The sequence below is a fragment of the Hirundo rustica genome, chromosome 9 (genome assembly GCF_015227805.2).
Source record: "Hirundo rustica isolate bHirRus1 chromosome 9, bHirRus1.pri.v3, whole genome shotgun sequence".
NCBI lineage: Eukaryota > Metazoa > Chordata > Aves > Passeriformes > Hirundinidae > Hirundo > Hirundo rustica.
In genome coordinates, this window is record NC_053458.1 from 27,746,769 (window position 1) to 27,755,633 (window position 8,865).

The 8,865-nt window shown below is 51.3% G+C and overlaps 1 long non-coding RNA gene across 1 annotated transcript; it reads right to left on the minus strand.

The window, feature by feature from the left end:
- Positions 1-1,388: 1,388 nt before the first annotated feature.
- On the minus strand, positions 1,389-8,784 carry LOC120756835 (uncharacterized). The gene is made up of 2 exons (XR_005702250.2): positions 7,859-8,784; positions 1,389-3,606 (listed from the first exon to the last, which is right to left on the minus strand). It is a non-coding gene; the product is annotated as an uncharacterized LOC120756835 (long non-coding RNA).
- Between the last annotated feature and the right edge of the window lie 81 nt (positions 8,785-8,865).

Here is an 8,865-nt window from a genome sequence, read left to right on the forward strand (position 1 = left end):
GATCTACAAACTTAGAGAAACCAGGGCTCCTGCCAGGTTCACACCCCACTTTTTGCTTTGCCATGCTTTAGCAGAAAAGGCACGGATGTTCTGACCATGTCCAATGGCAGCATTGTGCCTGGCCTCTGTCACTGCTGTGCCATGGCTGGTTGGGGCACCAGTGCCTGCCTTTTACTCACTTAATGCACACAGAGGGGCCACCAGTAGAGCAAACACCTTCAAAACTCCCATCCTGTGGCAGGTCAACACCAGGACTCTTGGAGTCTGTCAAAACTCAAGCTTTGCAGCAACTTGGCAATGAAGAAGTGGTAATTGGGCAAGTGGGAAATGAGATTGGCTACCATCTGACCCTGGGGAGCTGCATCCCACACTGGAGGGTGGCTGGAGGCTCCAGCAGCTCAGTGCAAGGGCTGTACCTGGGGCTGCAGCAGCACCTGGAGGCCACACACCCACCCCTGCTGTGGGCACAGGGACCCCTCAGGCCACGCTGGAGGAAGCTGAGCCTCTCTGAGTCTCCCCAAGGGCATTTACACACATCATCTGAGCAAGGCTCACACCTACCTGTGAAAGTGCACGTGCTGGTGATTCAGAAAATCAAAAGCACAGGAGGGCCACATGCACAATGTTACACGTAACCACAAACCACATCAGAGGCAGCCAGGCAGCTCATCTGCTGGGAGAAGCTACAGTTCTGAGCTTGCCTGAAGGGTGCTCAGCGGAATTACAGCATTTTTAGACACTGAAAGAACTCTCTGAAGAGCAAGAGTGAATCCACCAGACTGGCCAAGGAATGGCTAAAATGGTTGGTTCATGGGGGATTTCAGCCAGTTCTCCCTTAGAGCAAGACTTCAACAGGATGAAGGATAAGTTTCCAAGCTTGCCAAAAGAAAGGTGCCAGCAGCTGCCTCCAGGTGGAAGTCCATCCAGACTTGCTCAGCATCACGCTTCAGAAATATCAGAGGTACTCAGTGCAAGACACTGGGTGTTGAAGGGTTTGACTCATTTCACTGGCATGGTTTGTGTTTTCATACTCGTGCCTGGCTCTAACCCCGCATTTTCACAGTGCTGTAAAACAAGTCTTGGGGAGTTTAAAACAGGGCTGGGTGCTCCCCCGAGCTTAGGGGACAGTGATACAGCTGTGAACACAGTTGGGAAGGCCTCACAAGGTCAGATCTCCCAACTCCAGCTCCTGATTTCATCTTAGACCTCTGGGAAGGATTTCCCCTTGTCATCAACATCTCCAAAGAAAGGTCACCTCACCCACGCATGGCAGAGCAAGGCTGGGCTTACAGAAAGTCACTGGGATCTTGGGTGACCTCAAGTCCTCTCCCAGTGTCTCCAATGAGAATGCCATCTCAGCAGTGATGAGGCCACACCACAAGAACAAGTTCCACCGTGCCAAGATTTATTTGTTGGAGACCAACAGGCCAGAGGCAGCTGCAGAGCTATGGAGGCAGCAGCCAAAATGACAGAAAAAATACAGCAAAATGGGGTGTGTTGAAATGGGATCCCCAATCCAAAGATGGGAAATTAATCTTGGAAACAAAGCAGAAGCCACAGCTGCAAATGTTGATCAAGGATTGCAACCCCAGACCCTGCAGCTGTCAAACCTGTGTCCAATTCCCATGGTACCAAGCTTTTTCATTCAGGGGTTACTGAAAAACCTCTTCACTGAAAAACCTCTTCAGCTGGGAGTCAGAAGATACAGCTCTGACCACCCACAGAATACACTTATTTGTCTTCCTTGTGCTCTTGGCTGCCCCCATGTCCTCTCTCTGGGTTCTCTCTGATCCTTCACAAGCTGGAAGTGCAGCCAGATAAGGCACGGGAAACAAAACAGAGGCTAAGGTGCTGGGCAGAGAGGTTTCTACAAGGAGAAAGCTCAAAAGGATAGAGGCAAGTCAGAAAAAGGAGATGGCACCTTGCAAAAGGACTGCAGGCTTCAGAACTCCTCGGGTATTACGTGACACCTCTGCTCAGCAAGAAACAAATCACAGCTTGCTCATCACTGATTCCAGTGGTGGAAGAGGCATCCTGCCCCAGAGCACCCACAAAACCAAAGTATTTTTCTACCTCTCCTGCCCTGAGGAGGCCTCTCCTGCTCATAGAGTTCTGCATCCAGCTGCAATCTATTCTTGCCATTTAGGAGACTCCAGCTAAAGGTGCCATTTTTTCTGGTGCTTAGTTTTAGATACAGAAGGTGGTCTATTACCCCAAGAAAGCACCAACAGTGTTACTATATCTGCTCTGCTTGGGAATATGTCTCCAAGGCTTAGAGATTTAAATGCCTGGCTATAATACAGCCAAATACATCAACCTGTAGAGCTTTAAAAAAAAAAAAAAAAAAAAAATCTATGTTATAAAAAAACATCTGTGCGACCAGTGTGCCTGAGGTACACAAACCCATGCCGTGGGCACAGGATGCAAAGTTCCAGTTTGGCTCAGCCCAGCTGCAGGGTGACCAGCTGAACCTTAGCCCTGCCTCCACTGGGCTCCATGCTCTGCTCCCAGCTGTGTCAGAAAGGCAAGTGCTCAAAATTTATTTCCTAGGAAAGAAGTACAGTCCATTCCCCTTACACTTTCCCACACCAGCTGGCAAATGTATTTTCTGGCTCCAAAAATAGGTGCAGCAGCGAAGGGCACGCAGGAGCAAGCAGAGGATTACTTGGTTTCCCCAAAGGGTACATCAAAGGTTGTCCGACATCCTGATTTAAACAATTCATTTGAAAGCTATCTGCCCAAACTTTCGAGAGAATGCCTTGCTAACTGGAATTAAAGAAAAAACAAGAAGAGAGGATCCCCAGGAGACCCGCGGCCTGCACCATACTTCACAAACACTGGCCCTGACAAACACCATTGAGCAATACCCTAATAGGGCACAGACATCTGTGGGCAGGATCTTCCTGAAAGCCCTTCAAGAAAAGTGGTTTTTTTAAGGTGAAGGCAAGAGACAGGGCCAGCTTTGCTCAGTAAGCCCTTTCCTCATCTTCACCCGGCTATGGCTGCAGTGCCCCCGTGCCATTCCCCAGCTCCCTCAGGCTCACCCTCCAGCTGCAGCCCCGCTCTGCCTCTGGCTGCTTTCCCAAGGGCCAGGAACATCAAACACGCCGATAGTCCAAGATATTCCGTGCTCGGAGGCTGCTTGTCCCTCCTCGGAGCAGCCTCGCTCTTCTCCAGAGCAGAGTGCTCCAGCGAGGGATGGGAGGATGGCAGGAGGGATGGAGCAGAGCAGGAGACACCTCGGTAGATGGGGGGGGTATCGGGCGGGCAGAGAAGGAGAAGATGGAATTTGGGCAACGAGGGGTCGCTCCTGCCCCAGCCCAGGCTGCAGCAAAACCAGCTTTGCCCAGGACTGCGTCAGGAAGCAGGATCCTGCCGAAGGCGCAGGATGTCTCCGCCGGGATGGCTGTGCTGTCCCCACCCTGCGCTTTCACAGAGCCTCCCTGCCCTCTAGTGGGGTCAGAGGAATTGTGCGAGAGGAGAAGCCCTGGCGTATATTCGCTGGTTTTCCATGTTGCATGCCGAACCTTGTTCTCAAAATACATGTGCCATACCAGTGACTCCTACTGTTAAATCGGGGAGAAGCTTCACGTGTGTTTATTCTTCCTATAAAGGCAGAAAAAATTTGGAAAAGCTCTAGTGAAGATGAAAATCTGTGAACATCAATAGCCTTTAAATTTTTAAACATAAATGAGCTATTTCCTTCATATTACCTTAAGTAATAATGCCACAAAAATAGCAAAGGATCTGAAGTCTGGGTGTCACAACCTCTTTTACTATCAGTAAAAGGAACAATTCTTCCATTCAGGTGGATTTATGTGCAGGAGGGCAGCTGCCCTCTGGTACTGGCAGCACCCTCCCTTGTGGGGCAGGGCAAAGCTCTGGCAGGGAAATAGGTCCAAAGCTGTTGGACCTATGAACTCAATGGCAGGAGGAAAATTCCACAGAAAAACACCACTTCCTTTCTGGAAGAGCTAAAGAGAACCTTCAGTTCAAGAGGATGCTCCTTGTGGTCCCTGGCTGGTTTCTCATCTGTCAGGGTGGGATCAGAAGCCAGGCTTTAATGCTGACATCACCTCTTCTCCAAGTGACAGTTTTATGGGAAATCTCTCAGGATCTTTATAAAGTAAAACATTCACCACTCTCAAAAAGCTTCAGTTGTATTCCTGTTTTCATAAGAAGTCTCTTCTCAGATTGAGTCTCTATTCTGGGTGACTTCAACCACCAGTTTCTATTTCTCACCTCCGGATGCACAAATTCCTTCTGTTTGCGCCTCTCACTGGCCAATTTTTGTTTCCTCGTGTGCTATTTTGGAGCAGAGCTGCAATCCCCTTCTCATCTTCCTATCATCCTCCCACTACCACTCAAACACTCTGCACATCTACTGCCATTGCCAAAATAACACCCTGTACCTCTGGCTACTGTCCAACAGAGGCGAGAGGAACTTCCATCACTGATTAAGGTGAAACGCTGTGAAATGCTGGCATTAGCCTGGCCCCGGGCTCCTGTGAGCCATCCCCTCTGTGCTGCAGGACCTGCCCCTGAGCCCCCATCCTTCACTGCCACCCTCTGCGCTTTCCACCCGGGGCTGAAATTTATGAATCCGGGCTTCATCTCCGCTCCTGCTAGGTCAATAAAGTCCCAGCCTCACAGCTGGGGACGCTGCTTGTCACAGCCTGGTCTGTACAGACATCTAGCGGTCTGTGCTCAAACTCCTTTGTCTGCGCTGTCACAGCCGCACCAAGGCGCGCCCCCGCGCTGGGCTTCCACGCACTCAGAGCAAACCTGCGCGGCCCCGAGGAGCTGCCAGTTAAATAGGGAAACTCCGCAAATCCCGTCCCACCCTGCTCTGCTCTCCCGGCACCTTTAGGGAGTCTGTGGCACAAAACTAATTATTTCAGGTCAACCCAATGCCCTGGACGTTTTTGAGAGCTCGGTCCTTATGGCCGCAGAAAGGCGCACACAGCCTGTATGAGGCACAGCTAGTAAACATTTGTGCATCCCTGCACACAGGAAAGACAACTGATGGCAGGGCCCTGGTAACGCTAATCTTGCCAGCCCAAAATAGAAATCATCGAGGAGTGACAGGAAACCAAATAATGGGAGATTTCAGCGAGCACAGCCCTCCGGAGCAGAAGGACTGAAGGCATCACTCGGTGATACAGTGCAGGGAGCTCAGCTCTGCTCTTCCCTGTGTTCTGCAGGGATTTTCTCTAAGAATTAGACCCTGACAGCTTAAAAGGTTTTGTATTTCCCTCTGTGGCCCGAGATACTTGAAAGGTCCCCAATACACACCTTAATACCCATTTTGCAGGGAGACAGCTGGCTGAGAAAACTGTCCTGCAGGGCGTGCCCCAGTCATCAACATTCCCAGCTTTGTCCCACTGGAAAATCTCAGGTGAAAACAAATAAACAAATCAAGGGCCCAAATGTATTAGAACTGCCTTGGCAAGCCGTGTGTGCACACCAGACCCTGCACCCACGGCCTGCCTTGGTTTTCTGCAGTTATTTAGAGGGATCATAATCCCAAAATAGAGTCAGCCTTTCCACCCTGCTCTGGGTATCCCCATCCCCGGGGCATCCTCGCCTTGTTGTGCACAGGAGCACCGTGACTCTGTGTCACGGCGTGTTAGACACGGCTCCCGCGGAGGAAAGGATTGGAGCACGGGGCAGAACAGCCCTCGGAGGGTTCAAAAAGTCCAGCTCAAAGCAGGAAAGAGAAAAGCCACCTCCGGGAGGAATCCCCGCCGGCTCCGTGCAAAGGTGAACCCGCCGCGGGGTGCGGAGGAGGAGCTCGGCTCCTTCACCCACTGAGCACCTTCGAATTTGAGGAGGTGGGGATGCCCCTGCAGCTGCTGCGAGCAGCATTTGGGAGGTGCGGGAGCCCCTGTGAAGATGAGGAGGAGCTGCTGGCAGCGCTCGGTTTCCTGCAGGGGGGACAGGGTGAGTCACTGAGCAGAGCGAGGGTGGTTTCTCACCGCGCTCCCCGGAGCAGCCGAGATGTAAAACTCGTGGGCAGGGTAACAACAACGCAGATGGCAAGTGATTACGGAGAGGCAGAATCACCGGGAGGACGGGGTTTTTCCTACTTGTCTGCGTGTCTCCAAGGCTGATGGCATCAGCACAGCGCACAGAGCTGCTTGCACCTCTCCCTACCCCAGTGCCAGGACTGGCAAAAGCTTTTCTCTCAGAGTTTGGGGTCCTTTGCTCTGCTCCAATGCCTAGCTACCAGCATCTCCCTTTCTCCCTAGTTGCCTGGCATCCAGAGAGCCACTTCCAAGTGTTCCTCCAGAGAATTCACCCTCCCTTTTCACAGCCCAGGGCAGCACGAATCGAGCGGGTTTCTTTATGCCAGGTGCCACCTCGGGCACAGCAAGAAACGCCACCCAGACGAGCTGCCTGCATTCATTCCCCCCCCACACATGACACCAGCAGCATTTTTACCAGAAGCAATGTTCACAGAATTGCAAACAAACCCAGTTAAAAAAAAAAAAAAATCAGAAACTTAGTGCAGAACCTCAGAGGAAAAAGCAACACAAGAATCTTACCATTCTAATGGCAGAACTCCAGCTAGAACAAAGATTTTATACCTTTTGGGAGGATTTTGCAACAGATGAAAGAGAAAGCAACTCCCTTCACCAGTCAACATGGGAAAGTAAGCCACTAATGCAGTTTGCAAACACGTATTTAAATGAACAGTCTTCTGTTATCTTGGAAATAAACACAATGTTGCCCCCCACGCTTGGTGACAAATATGCACCCCCTGGCAAAAGACCAAATAATAATAATTAAGCCTGGGCAGTTGCATTGCTTTTAGCCAAGCAGGGAGTTTTAGATCAGAAGAACATAGCTTTGAAAAGAGAAATGTTATTTCTCCCACTGATTTTAAGTAATCTCATTTCATACATAAAAATAACAGCTCTGAAACAAAACATTGCATCTCAGGAGTGGCAGAAACCACCTCAGCACAGGTGGGAGAATGAGGCATTACAGGAAGGAGACAGCACTGCAAAGAGTGTGCCTTCCTCGCTCGAAACCTTCCAAAAACCTTCCCGAGCACTTATGGGAAGAGGGCTCCCACTAGCCAGTCTCAGCATCCCTGGACAAGCGCATTTACCTGCTGTGGCAGCACAGCCTCACTCTGAGCACAGCTTTGAGCTCCCTGTCAAGAAGATGCTCAGCCTCTGACATTCAAAGAAACCAAGGGGAGGACACAAAAGTTTGGGAAAAAACCCTACTTTCAAAGTAAGCGATGGAGAGGGCTTTGAATTCCATCCCCCCACAGCTCATCAATGGGCACACTGAGCTTCTTGGCCCTTCTCCAGCCATACTATAGGGAAGGGAGGGATAGAAACACACTCAGCTGAGACACAGGGTGAGTTTCAAGACCCATTTACACGGGGGCTGCTCACAATCAGTGCTGGAGCCCCGGGGGACACCCATTCCTTGTGAAGCCTGCTCCTGTTCCATTTCCCGGGCAGGCTGCAGAGCGCTCTGGGGCTGCTGCTAGAGCCCAGGTCAGCACTGGGCTGCAGCTCTACCCACTCAGCCCTCCTGCCTCCTCTCATCTCCCCTCACCAGGGCATGGAACAAGCGTGGTGGTGGTTGGAAAAGAGATTATTTTCTTTAATGTCTAATGGAAACGTCTGCCTCACAGCTTATCTCCCCAGATCAGCTTTCACAGGGTTTGCTCTACGCTGCCTCTGATCAAACAGTGCTGAGGAGCTGGAGATAAACTACACAGAAGTGTCCACCAGCACCACTGCTGGACCCAAAACACTCTGGGGACAGCAGGCAACCCCTCCCCGGAGCAGGAGCCCCTCCACACCGTACAGCCAGGGCCCCTCTGCGCTCTTACCTCACACAGCAACGTCTCCAGCCAGCTCCTGCGCTGCCTCCACTCCAGTCCAGCGTATCTCAGCCAGCTCCCCGTGGATTTACGGCAGGAGAGCTGGGAATGCTCCCCTGGAGGTGTTGGGGTGCAGCCTCACCCACAGCCTGTAGCCCCTCTGGCCCGTGTGTGTCAGCCTGGGGCAGCGACAGTCCTGGAGCAGAGCTCTCTCATCAGGTAAAACCATCGAGGGTGATTTCTCAGGTGGCTTCCTTTCTTGTAAACACTGTTTGATCCCTGTGTGACTGCTGCTGAGCCTCGCCTCGCTCGCTCTCCTGCGAGACTTAAGGTGCGTGTTTTGGTTTGCGACTGCAGAAAAATAACTTTTGTGGCCACAGGCCTGAAAACCTTGCAGTCCCAAGGCCTGCAAACAGGGCACCGTGGAGCTCCACGGCAGCCAAGGTCACAGAGGCACAGCTTTCACTGTTTTTGCAGCTGGGCAGCCCAAGACAGGACTGCAGATTTTAGAACCAAAGTGCACCAATCCCTCTGTGCTCCAGGTGTCAACAACAGAGAGGGAAACAAAGCACCCTTTGTTGACTGGGATTCTGCTGCCTTCGGAGTTTGGCCAGCCTCAGTCCCACCAGCTGTCCCAAAGAACTCTGGAGATGTCGGTCCAAGGAGTGACACTGGAAATGCGATATCCACTGGGTCACACAAAAGCCTCTGCCCACAAACAGGAATTTGGTGCACTATTAAGATTTCAAACTCCTTTTAAAGCATTGTCTCAGCAACCAGAGGTGAATTAGCACAAAGCCAGGCCGCTTTCAAACACCCACGGCAAACTCAAGTCCATACATTACCCCAGGCCTAGACAGGAAAATTAAATTAAAGCGTTTAAAATAAACAAACAACCAGAAAAAGCACACAGCCTTACCTCCAGCCAGCACAGCAGAAGCAAACTGGCTCCTACTCACCTTCCCCCACTTCAGTAATTTGCCCAATCAGGGCAATTAAGCTTTGCTGTGCCTTGT